The sequence below is a fragment of the Anabrus simplex genome, chromosome 11 (assembly GCF_040414725.1).
Source record: "Anabrus simplex isolate iqAnaSimp1 chromosome 11, ASM4041472v1, whole genome shotgun sequence".
Taxonomy (NCBI): domain Eukaryota; kingdom Metazoa; phylum Arthropoda; class Insecta; order Orthoptera; family Tettigoniidae; genus Anabrus; species Anabrus simplex.
The window spans coordinates 110,483,313-110,496,890 of NC_090275.1; the positions used below are offsets into that span (position 1 = coordinate 110,483,313).

The 13,578-nt window shown below is 36.7% G+C and overlaps 1 protein-coding gene across 11 annotated transcripts in view; it reads left to right on the forward strand.

The window, feature by feature from the left end:
- Positions 1-9,077, forward strand: part of LOC136883477 (peroxynitrite isomerase THAP4) — a 162,256-nt gene extending 153,179 nt beyond the window's left edge. For all 11 annotated transcript variants that reach the window (XM_068229732.1, XM_068229731.1, XM_068229729.1 and 8 more), the window contains one exon: positions 1,181-9,077. The gene's annotated coding sequence lies outside the window, so the exon portion shown is untranslated. The remainder of the gene's footprint in view (positions 1-1,180) is intronic.
- Positions 9,078-13,578: the final 4,501 nt, after the last annotated feature.

Genomic DNA, 13,578 nt, shown 5'->3' on the forward strand with positions numbered 1-13,578 from the left:
CTGACCTCAATCCGAGCTTCAAGAAAAAGGTATCATTCATACCTGGAAAATAAGAAAGAAAAGCAATCAGAAGAGGAAAAGAAGAAAATGGATAAAAGGAAAATTGAATTGCAATTAAAAGATTTCTAGGAATAACAGAAAAAGTTGAAAATTGAAAGGAAGAAAATAGTTCTAGAAAGCATAAAACCAAAACAATGATCTTTTCATTAAGTGCAAACTTTTCTTTTTTGTTCCTATCTTTCCTGACTGATTTGCCTTTAAATTTGAAAACTGTTTTGAATATAGACCTAGACTAATTCGAATTCGTTATATTCACCTACATTAGAAACACAAGTTAATTGCTTTTGATCTCAAGAGTGTTTTGAATCCACGTGAATTAGTATTAGATTGTTGTGGTAAAATAATTTTATATTCATATTTGAATTATTCTATTAATAAGTTGTTCTTTGTTACTCTGAAATGATACGATAAAGGTATATGTTAGGCGTACATGTTGCCTTTAAACAATTTGTTTATATATAATGTGCCATCAGTGTAATTGTTTTTCCATAAATAATTGGAAAAAAAGGAAATGGAGAGGGAATTAGGCCAGCTATGGCAATGGTGGAGGCTGGAACTTCCGTTTTTGTTCATTGTAAAACATGCTATTTGGCGAATTAACTTGTTACTCAGTTTTCGTGAGTCAGGGAAATTTTCCTTAGTAGTTCAGGGAAAGTCAGGGAAATACGAGAGAACATTTCTGTGGAAACTATGATTGTGTGTCCAACCAGTTGGGAACAATGACAAGAAGGTATTAGGATTGAGTATATAAAAGACAAATTAGTAATAAACTCGATGGATGAAGTTGTACGCATAAACTGACTGTAGTGGTGAGGTAAATGGTGGAAGATAAGTTAGCTAGAAGAAAAGTAGACATAGCCATGGAGGGTAAGAGAAGTAGGGGGAGACCAAGTCGATGATGGCTAGATCAGTTTTTAATGACTTAAAGATGAGAAGCCTGGAATAAAATGAGGCCGCTGAGCTGGTAGTAAATAGAGAATTGGAGGTCTTAGTTAAATTCAGAGACTTTCAAACTGTACTCTGAAAGGCTTAATAGTCTAATGAAAATATAGCATGTTCCATTTGCCCCATTGAAAAGACACTTAGAAGTTTTATAACTAAATAAAATGCTCTTTTTCAGGAGACTCAGTGGAGAAAATTTGAGATCCACATTGCCGGTGGTGGAGAGAGATGACCAGAACTGAAAAGGTGTTGGAATGTGTTAAAACGCTTACCCTGTTGGAAGAGTGAACCAGATCCAGAGCTGCTCCTGTATTTTTGGAATAATTCACTTGCAGTGATGCAAGTTGCTTGTGGGACTGTCTTGGAGATACAAAATTAAAGCTTGACGATACATTTGAATGATGACATCCATTAATATTTTGTAGCAAAGTTCCAATTAGTTTTCCCAATGAATCAGACTTTTATGTTGGCAGTAGAATTATTATATTATGTCCTTTCATTGATTTTTCCTTATTTTATTGAGGTGTTGAATTTGTTTTACTCTGTGGAAAATTACCTTAATTTCTGTGTAGTGTTAGTGCATCTGACAGCTTGTTTGAATTTCCTTGTGGTCTTTCTGTATATCATCCCCCATTATCTAGATGCATTTGAGTCAAGGCTTCTACACTTTTTGCTGTTCTTAACCAGGTCTGTCTTCATAATCCAGGCTTTCCCTTCATTTGTATTTCTATTGTTTTGGGTTTCCTTATTCATTTCCTCTTTACATTTCTTTTTCCACTTAATTACAACTTTTCTGTCTATTTCTTCCTGTGTGTATTCATTTCTCACATATCACTTGAATTCTTTGATGATGATGATGATGATGATGATGCCACACTTCTCAAAAACTTCATCTGTGTTTAATCCTCTTTTTGTTACTGGTTAGGTCTCTCCTGTATATCATCATAGGCAGATAATATGCCATGAACTTCACTTCTTTAGCTGCCATTGTTCCATACTAGGTTCTGTAAACTTTCTGTAATTATGAGAATTCTAGCATAGAGAAAAAACATTCTTGCACAAAATGTTCCTCTGATATATAATGTATTTTGTTTATTTATTTATTTATTTATTTTTATTTATTTCTTTCTTTCTTATGAAAACTGTCAGTAATCTAAGTACTTTGATCAGTGGTACATTATTACACCTTTTTGCAGATGTTTGAAAAGATGTGCTCATCTTCTCTAAAGATTGAGGCACATCATATGTGATTCACGGAACGTCATCATTAACCCTCAGCAATTGAATTTGTTAAGTTGGTCACATAACTCTACTTGTATTTATTTTTCTGAAAATGTATGGTTATACTGTTGTCTGTTCTTAAGGCTAAAACAATTTACTGTATTTTGCAAAACTCCAGCTGGAATAAAACTTTACATGCCTACAGAAACACTGAGTATACAGAATTTGCAAATATCCATGTGTTGATTCACTTTTACCGTTTTTATAGAATGGTGCTTTTCAGAGCAAACACCTGGATGAAGGAAGGCCTGGTTTTATTGAACAGGTGTTGCAGAAAAAATGGGTTTCCCTTTCTCCTCCTTTCTTCTGCCTGTTACTGCACACAGCACTGTCCTTTGTACTCTTCTTAGGATGTGGATGGATAAAAGATGGGTTTCTGTTAAGTTGCTCTTTATCATTACTGGAACCAGGACATCCTCTCTTTCTAGAATTAATGTTGTGAACACCTCCAATTAACTCTACTGCCAGCTATTTTCTAAATATCCTCTGTGTGAAGGGCTTCTTCTGTTGCTTCTGTCCCTACATATTAAACAAAAAGCTATTGACAATTGCAACAGTTCAATTATAGGTAGTAGACCTTTTTGGTTCATCAGTACTGTTTCATGTGAAATGGAAACCATTGTTGTACAGTTGCTTTGCTAAATCCATGCTTGTGTGGAATTTGTCAGTGAAAATATGAAATTCGTGAGTCCCAAAGAATTCCTGAGTGAGTTATTGACAAAGCTGCATCACATTTCTTGTTGTAAAGGGCTTTCAGGAGGGATCAAGGAAGAGTGTAGTTACAGAACCATAGTACGGGATGAATGTTCACAGCTAACCTATGGCAGGGTTTGCAGCAACATATGTAGGCAAACAAGCCTTTTGTTGTAACTATTTTATCAAAATTATGTACATTTGATGTTATTCTTACTTTTCACCCCATCCTATCTATACACTTTTGCCACCAGATAGGCTGTTTCTTCATCCCACTTTCAAAGAAGGTAGCGGGGCGTGTCTGAAACGTGCACAAACTATTTCACCTCATCGTTGGTTGTGAAGCGCTCTCCACCATGAGTGCCCTTCAGCAGCCTAAACATGTGGAAGTCGCACAGTGACGAGTCTGCGCTATAGGGTGGATGTGGCAGGACAGTCCAGTGCATTTATGTGCATGTTTGCTTGGTTAGTCTTGCGGTGTGGGGTCTGGCATTGTCATGAAGGAGCAGTATAGTTCTGATTGGTATGGTGCGCCTTTTTGACCTGGTCATGAAAGAGTATCTGAAAAAGTATCTGATTGGGATGCCATGCCTTTTTGACCTGTAGGCAGTGCGAACCTGGCATAGAAGATTGCAATAGTATGCCGCAGTAAAGGTCCACCATTCCTCGAGGAAATCAATCAGCAGTACTCCTCTATGGTCCCAGAAGACCGTGGCCAAGATTTTGCCTGTAGACAACTGCATCTTGGCTTTCCCTATGGGAATCAACATCTTTATCATCTTGGCTTTCACCGGTGGCCTCTTGCCACGCTTCCACCACTCCATACTGGCCCTCTTTGATGTGGGAGTGTAATGGTGGATCCAGATCTGACAGCAAGTGACTATTCGTATCAAAAAGGAGTCACCTTCCGCCTTGTACCTTGTCAGAAGCTGTTGATAAACTTAACCATAATAGATATTTTATTAGTCGTGTATTGACTTGTCTAAATCTATTAAAGGAACTATTTAAAATAGTTTATGTTGGGTCCACATTGTCAATACACTTTTAATGATTGAAAATTATTTATTTTATTATACATGTTTCAGAAACATCAGTGATGTCAAATCAAGGAATAAAAAACTATATATATCGTCGCCGTAAGACATATCTGTCGGTGCGATGTAAAGCAAATAGAAAAAAAACAATATAACGCCTTTTTTTTTTTTTTTTTACAATTTAAAGAAGTATTGTATCCTGATTCACCATATCAGTGAATAAACAAAGTAGTTAAATGTTATGAAAAATTATCATTACATAAAATTTAATATTTTGATGAATTGAATGAGAGTACCTAAATAACATGAGTGTGGCATGTTTTCAACTCTCATGTCTGCCCTTGAACTCATTACACCATACTTCACCCGGGTTCATGAGAGGGTTCTGTCCCCGAACTGTGCATGTAACTGGCGACAAATTTCAGCAGCTTTAACATTTTCTCGTGCGAGAAATTTATGATGCATTGTGGAACACGAGGTTGTACCTATCTCTCTCGCTCTCATCGTGAGAGCAACTGAATACAGCATGGACGAGACATCCCAAGCTATGATGCCCCTCCCAGAGACCCCTCCTTGCGTGCTGTAATGGCCTCGAACCACATGCATACCAAACAGGCGCTGAAATAAAAAAAAAGCTTGTTTATATTTGACTTACCCTTGTACATGTGAAGCCCTCACTTATTTGGCTTATGAGAATTGTAGCATTTGAAAATGTCTCTATTCTTAACTAACAATACTTTTGTTAATTGTACCTTCCTATTAGGAATATAGAACTCCCGAAACTTGCTTTCCAGGTATAGAACTAGGTTGCAGATTTTATTTCCTGTTGTTCTGGTGGGGCCTGCACTAATGAATCATTCAAATTAAATCTCTAAATTATGGTCACCAAAATTGGTAAAGAAATATAATTTTTTGAAACGGTCTTTTTCATAACTTAACACCTGAATTTCTACAAAAACAGAAACGGTACATTCCAGATGCCTAAAACTCAAAACAGGTAATAGAATTTGGATATTAAGTGAAATCAAATCTTCCCATAGAGAGTCTTTCTCAGTTCCTTCCAGAGAATAGTATTGTCCAGCCTCGGTGTGTGTGACCCATGGGGGGGAAAAAAAGAAAAGGCAAAACTAGCTGATTAAAATATCAGGGGAAGTTAAGCAACTCGAATGACTATTCTGATCAAGGGGGTTGCCTATTTAACCTATGATATAAGCGGGTTATATTTTGAATTGAACCAGTTCAAACCTCTTTTCAAATAATGTGCACACCTCAGTTTATCTTCGCTGAATTCCAAAAAACAAATGTGCAGAGTATTTGCTTATATGCAGTATTACTTGGATTCCTCCTCTCTAAATTACTGTATGGATACAAAAGTACTACATTGAGATACATAAAATAATTTAAAAAGGTATCTCAAAGGTATACATTGTCGTCAGAGCAATCTCCAGTTGGGGAGAGTCAGTTAGGGACCCAAAGAATACTGGTCTAAACAAGGGGGAGGAATCATAGGAAACAACTTGTATACATAAAAATGCTCTGGAAAGGGGGGAAAAAGTACACAAATGCATATTAATTTATAGAGCATTTCAATTTTAATCCTATTACTTACCCCAAATAAAGGTCCAATGTAAATTATCTGTTGATACTACACAGTCTTTGTAATTCTGCAAATCCACTGACCAGGAGAAGGGTACAGGTAGGTAGTAATTACTGCTATTACAGTATTTACAACGTTAACACTCATTTATTCTAGATGGAGAACTACACAATCACTGCTTTCTACCAAAATAGTCCAGAATCAATCCCTACTTACACTTACTTCTAAAGTCCTCTGTTTCTCAAGTTTTTAAAGGTTATGAAATATATTTTCATCCCCCTTTAGAGATGACTGACATCTAAATAAAATGTCCACAGCTGCACTTGCCTCATCACTGGTAGGCATCACTTCACTACGCTCATTTTCTTCATTGTCACTGATACCGAGCTCGATAGCTGCAGTCGCTTAAGTGCGGCCAGCATCCAGTATTTGGGAGATAGTAGGTTCGAACCCTACTGTCGGCAACCCTGAAAATGGTTTTCCGTGGTTTCCCATTTTCACACCAGGCAAATGCTGGGGGCTGTACCTTAATGAAGGCCACGGCCGCTTCCTTCCCACTCCTAGTCCTTCCTTGTCCCATCGTCGCCGTAAGACCTATCTGTGTCGGTGCGACGTAAAGCAACTAGTAAAAAAAAATTGTCACTGATAGGAGACTTGGCTGAAATTTGTTCTGCAACCAACTCCTACACACACTTCTTCCCTCTGCAGTATTATTATTGTTATTATTATTATTATTATTATTATTATTATTATTATTATTATTATTATTATTATTATTATTATTATTATTATTATTATTACACTGGCAGCTGTGAGTTGGGATGATTCTTGAAGATTCCTACATTCAAGTAACAATTTGAGATAGTACTGTGCTTCTAAGCCTTCCTAGACTTTGCAATGAAGTGAAGCGCATCCAGGATTAAAATTTTAAATGATGATGGGTCCTTTCCAGCATCCATATGAAACAAAATTCTCTACACCAGAGCTTTTCTCATAATGTGACTTAAATCCATAGGCTGCAGCCTGCTTGTGCTGTTACCAGGCAAAAATTCTAACTGAATGTTCCTCAAACATCCGTGGAATGTGCAGGACAGTGGTTGATGATGATCTTTCTATTTTGCGCACCCATTTTTGCATCCAGAACAGCCAACTGATGTCAAGACAAGATCTGAAGTCATCCTAGTTTTACAGTTGGCATCATAGGCAGTTGATAATGATCCCACATGCTTGAAGCAACGAGGCTTTTTAGATTTTCCCTATCACAAAGGGGTGGAGTTTCTCAGAGCTCCCAACATTATTGTGAGCCCCATTTTGCTGTTTCCCACTATGGTATTCGTCCCCTTTGAATGCCAAAGTCTTGCTTGGAAGCACACTGAAAATTAGTCCAGTTTTGTCTACGTTAGAAAGGTTCCTGCGTTCATGTTGGTCATCATCTGCAATCATTCATTGATCCACTCCTTCACAGTTTTGTCCCTAAGTGCATTTGATTCCCCTCCACAAACAATATTATAGGTTATGTTATGCCTTTTCGTAAGTTGGTCAATTAGGATGCCAGTTACAATTTACAATACCAAGAATGTTTGGCACACCATCAATTGGAATGCCTGCAGCTCTTGAAGTTTCAAACCTACTTTGTAATATATTTTCAAATTTCCAAGAGTATGTTTATTTGAATTTGGTTTGAATTCTGAAGCACTTGATGTGCTTTCTCTGTTTTTCAACGTATTCAGCTGCAATTTTTCCCAAGATTTGAACCTTCTCTTCCATAGTGAAAGTTTTCCTTTCTTTTTTTTTTTTTCTCCTCCCATAATTAGTCAGAAAAGCAAACACCAACAATAAAGAAGGATTAAACCAAAAAAATTAGTTTGTTGGTCCACCTAGTCTATACTTATAAGTTTATTTATTGACTAGGTGGACCAATACACTAATTTTTCAATTTATACAACATAATTGTCAATACGGATCCAAAATGAAATTTATTTCTTATAAACAAATGACGCAACAAGAAGATTGCAGCAAATGACTTTGACCGCTCGACTCAGATAACAAAAACATAAATAACAAAATTACCATACACTGTATATGCAAATAAAACATGCCATCTAATAATCCACACACCCTTCTTTTAGGAAAGAATTTAAAGAAGAAAAGAAAATTGGCTTTACTTGGTTTTATTTGAGAGAAATGAATCCTTCATTGTGTGTAGGCCTCCAAAAAGTTGCAATTTTCGCAGCTACACAGAGAAACTTTGAATTATGGATATGTTTTAGGGTTAGAATACAAATTAATTCTCAGAATTTGAATTTGTTATTCCATTAAAATTATTCGCCATTGGTTTGGTTACAGTCTCTCTTTAAATGTCCATTACATTCAACATCATCTTGCAAATACATGCCTTTTCGTCCACCAAAATGGAATCAATCTTTGATCTCTATGACGTACACTGATTGCTGGGTTATGTTGTTGGTTTATTGTCGGCGCTAATTTCAGATAGACCCCCAGCCCAAAATCACCTTCTTAATATAAGTTTGTTACTTAGGCAACCTGCTTGTCAGAATTGTCATGCAATTTGCATAGCTTCCCCTGATATTCATAGTCAGCTGGTTTCGCCCATGTGTTGTCATAATATGTGTGCTGTCTGGTTTTGTTATCATGCCGTGGTTATTCGAAGCATTGTTGGGTAGTTGCGATGCCATTTTACTTCATTTTTTTTTTCCATCTCAAGAGCCTGTTGTGGCGTAAATGTCGCAAACTTAAATTTGAGAATTTTAATATATTGTGAGCATAGGAAATCTGAGGGAACCAACAAAAAATGGTGTAAACAATGGGAAAACATTGAGTACAGGAACATAAAAGCGTGGTAATTTTGTGTTGCAGTAATTTATTTACTTTTCGTAAACACATAATGTACCGCGTTCTTCTTGCATAATTTACGCACCCTTATTTCAATAGTTTTCAAGTTTGACACATTTGGCTGCTTAGTGTATTTTAGATTTTTAAAAATAACTTATTATTAATTACACATACAGTAATTTATTATTATTAATCACACGTCCTATTCCAAAATAGTTTTGTGAAATTGTAAAACCAAACAACATGTCATCTGACAGAACCTGTATCGAACACACAAATTGCTACATTCTTTAAATCATTCCAGCGTTATTTGAGCTTAAACATCTGCAGACCTGTGTAGTTACTACAGATCCTACAAAGTGGCTGTAACTTTTGTTATTTTGTACACTAAGGTACATTAATTAACAAAGGTATCTCAGCCCCTCAATGAAGTGCAAGATACTTTCTTTCAACAACTGTTTACAAATATGCTCTTTCTGTGATGTTTGTTGCAAAATACATTGTTGTAATGTGTGTTGTATTTTTCTTCTTGTTCTGTTCTTAATGTCTGGATTGATTTCTTGTAAATAACTGTATATTGATGTACAAATTTATACTTTTAATAAATTTTGGTTTTAATTACAGTACTCTAAATTTTTGCTGTTAAACCTCTCATCCTTGACCTGTTTACAGATATTTTGTTTGTATTTTGGAATCATACCTATCAAGAAGTTTGTCTGGATATTTCATTTTATATACTCTGCATATGCCCCATTTCAAGAAGCCAAACACACGGAACGGTGTACAGCTGTATCGAGCAGAGCCGTTTCGGGAACGAAGCTGTACATTCAAACAGATCGAAGTTAGGTAGAATGGAATCTATTTATAGTTTACTGTATTTACTTTTGTATCAGTCCTCCTTCCCCTCAGATTTTTTGAGGCAAATTGTTGAGGAGGGTTCTAATCAGATATTGGGGGAAATTGTGAAATAAAAATGAAGACTGTTCAGTAGTTAATGAAAGATAATTTATATTTGTCTAATAACTCTGGCCAGGTTATCCTGCCATGGTAATGGAGTAGACCATACAGCCAGCGTCTCAACGCAATGTTGGGCGGCGGGAAATAACCTAACACCCTAAAGGGGTCAACATCTTACGGTGGTTGAGCTCCTTTAGGTGGGTAATGGTCCCTCAGTGGAGGAAATGCCACTGTATCCCATTCGGTAGTGGCTGTATCCCATGTTAGGGGCGGCTACCAACAGCGTCTGTTTCGCAGGTTAGGAGCGGCTGAATAGTAACCAGAGAAGGCAACGGGAAACCACTCTGGTATATTTTTCCCCAGGATATCATTATGGAGAGAGTTAATGAAATAATGGCTCCTAGTCCCAGGCAGCCCTTTAGTGGGCAGGGGGTGCAAAGAATTTCCTGGCTCAAAGTAATGAAGTCCTACACAAGATTAGCAACATGGAATGTAAGAAGTTTGTTCATGGCTGGCAAACTTGATATCATGGTTAAAGAAATTATTAGGTTAAAAATTTCTATCCTTGGGATAAGTGAACTGAGATGGCCAGGTAAAGGTACCTGTCAAAGAGAAGATGGAAATCTATACTATTCTGGCAGTCCTGAAACTGATAGAAGTCACGGAAATGGTGTAGCAATATTTGTAAAATCGGAATTCGTGAAATATGTCACCAATTTTATCCCAATATCAGACAGACTCGTGCTTTTACAACTACATGGACAACCCTTCAAGATCAATATAATACAAGTATATGCTCCAACAGCAGATAAAAAGTATGACGCTGAGGTGGAAAGATTCTATGAAAGCTTGCAAAGCATTCTGAAATCAACAAAAAATGATAGCATAACCATAATAATGTTGGAGATTTCAATGCTATGATCGGCAAAGGCCGACGAGGAAATTGGGGACTTGGAGAATCCAATGAACGCAGGGATAAATTATACGAATTTTGTCAAGAAAATGAAATGGTTATTACAAACACATGGTATCAACTTCCTGATCGTCGATTATGCACTTGGGTTTCACCTGGTGACTGATCATCATGTTCCTACCAGGAACCAAATTGATTACATCCTCATAAATAAGAGGTTCAGAAACTTCATTAAAAGAGTTATTACATACCCAGGAGCAGATATAGGTTCTGATCATAATCCACTAGTTGCTGATGTACAACTAAAATTGAAAATTTTTCAGAAAATAAAACATTCCAACCAAATTGACCAAAGAAAATTGGTAAACAGTGAAATAAAACAAGAAGTGCAAAAGTAATTAATGAAGAGCTAAGACAAGTATCATTGAATAGTCAACAGGTGGAAAACCAGTGGGAGGAAGTAAAAGAAGCTATACAGAAAGTAAACAAGAAATACAGAAAGTTCGATATAAAGGCAAAAAGAAGTGGGTGACAGATATCTTGGACTTAATGGAAGAACGCAGAAAAGCTAAGAACAATAAGGCTCAATATCGTCAGATACAGTACATGGTCAAATTAGAAGAGAAATTAGGAAGGCAAAACAAAATTGGATAATTGAAAAATGCAGAAACATTGAAAATTTGGAAGAAAACATGATACCTTCAATATGCACAAAATTATAAAAGAAGTAACTTTCAGGAAAAAATATGCCTATTCTAGAAGATAATTCAAGGAAACCTATTATAAATCATTTTGACAAAATTAAGATATGGGAAGAATATATAGAAGAACTCTTCTGTGATAATCGACAGACATTAAATGAAAATCGTGAATGCTCAAATGGACCGAGCATTTTGAAATCAGAAGTAAGTCATGTGATAAGCCAATTAAAAGATAGGAAAGCTTTAGGCCCATATGAAATTCCAGCTGAAGTTATGAAACTTATCAATGAAGAACAAATTAACAAGATAGTGGACCTTTTTTATAACATCTATAACTCCATAAAATTACCTCAAGATTGGCTAACCTCTACTTTCATTCCCCTTCCAAAGAAAACAACCTCGAAAAATGTGGGGAATATCGTCTCATTACCCTAATGAGCCATTTGTTAAAATCTTTCTTTAATGTTATCTATGCTCATGTAAGAATAAAATGTGAGGAAAACCTGGATGATACCCAGTTTAGATTTCGGAATGTATATGGAACTCGTGAGGCTATTTTCAGTTTAACGACTCTTCTTTAAGAATGTTGGGATCAACAAAAGGATGTCTTTGCCTGTTTCATAGATTATGAAAAGGCTTTTCATAGAGTAAAACATACTGAACTCATCAGACTACTGCAGCAAACTGGAATTGATGATAAAGATATAAGAATTATTGAAAACCTGTATTGGCATCGGAAGGCTGTGGTGAAGATTGATGATACAACGGACTACATAGAAATCCGACGAGGAGTTTGTCAAGGCTGTGTTTTGTCTCTGTTATTGTTTAAACATCTATTCAAATGCCATATTTAACGCAGCATCAAGCGATTTGGAAGTGGGAATTAACGTAAATGGAGAACTAATAAGAAATTTGCGATATGCAGGTGACACAGTAATTCTTGCTAATAGTGTTGAAAGTTTGCTACTGTTCCTGGTCAAAATTAATATAGTTGGGGAAGAGATGGGTCTAAAAATCAACATTAAAAAAACCTAATGGTTTTCAGCAGAGGAAGAAATAATGCTACTCTGAAACTTAAAAGACCAACATATTCAACAAGTAAACAAACTTAAATATCTTGGTTGATGGATAACGGATGATTTGAATCCAGACCTAGAAATTAAGAGCCTAATAGAAATTGCAAGATCAACATTCAGGAAGATGAAAACATTGTTGTGTGATGATGCATTAAATTTAAAACTTTGGCAGCGTATGGTGAAATGTATTTGGTCTACACTCCTTTATGGGGTTGAAGCTTGGACTTTAAAAGAGGCCACCATCAAAAGACTGGAAGCCTTTGAACTTTGGCTTCATAGAACAAGGCTTAGAGTCTCGTGGATTGACCAGGCCACCAATGAACAAGTACTACAGAGAACAAAATGCAAAAAAGAACTAGTAACCACCATCAAATTTAGAAAAATTGCATACCTAGGGCATGTTCTGCGCGGTGAAAAATACGCAGTTTCACATCTAATTTTGAAAGGCAAAATTAAAGGGCGCCGAGCAGTAGGCAGAAGAATAACATGCCCTAAGAATATTAAAGACTGGACAGGCATAAAAAGTACCGAAGAACCGTACCGTGTTGCTGAAGACAGAGAAGCTCCCTCCACATTGCTTGCCAATGTCCGTGAGACTGGGCAGGGCACATAGAAGAATAAGTCCATAGAATACATTTTTGTATAAAGTTATAAAATTTGATTGAAATGTATCTCGTTGGTGGTAGGATCCTCAGGAATATCCCAAGTGATGTGACATCCTTTAAAGAAAAGAGTGAGTTAAATTTGCATATTGATATAAACTGTTAATGATGAAATGGGGAAATAGCCAGTAGTAGCTTACTAAATACTGTTAAGTGTGTTAGTTAAAACTCGTGGAGTTATTAATGCCAGTTTCACGGACATTCATAAAGAAAATAACAATATACTTGGTTATTAGGATATGTGTATGTGACTCATTTTGCCCTGTTTGTGCCATGTAGGCTTGTCAGTTGGACTGATGCCTTTTCAAGATGCAGTAGTCAAAAGAAACTCTCTCAGATAGTCATTTCAATTTGTTTCGTCCTTTCCTAGAGTTGACAAATAAGCATTGCTAACTTGTTTAAATCGGAAACAATCCTCCATTATCTGATTCCTCCTCTGCCAATTAAGGCTTTCATGGATGTGTTTATTAGGTCATGCCGGCCCCGTGGTGTAGGGGTAGCGTGTCTCTCTCTTACCCGGAGGCCCCGGGTTCGATTCCCGGCCAGGTCAGGGATTTTTTACCTGGACCTGAGGGCTAGTTCGAGGTCCACTCAGCCTACGTGATTAGAATTGAGCTATCCGAAGGTGAGATAGTGGCCCCGGTCTAGAAAGCCAAGAATAACAGCCGAGAGAATTCGTCGTGCTGAACACACGACACCTCGTAATCTGCAGACCTTCGGGCTGAGCAGTGGTCGCTTGGTAAGCAAAGGCCCTTCAAGGACTGTAGTGCCAAGGGGTTTGTTTTGTTTGTTTATTAGGCTATATGGTT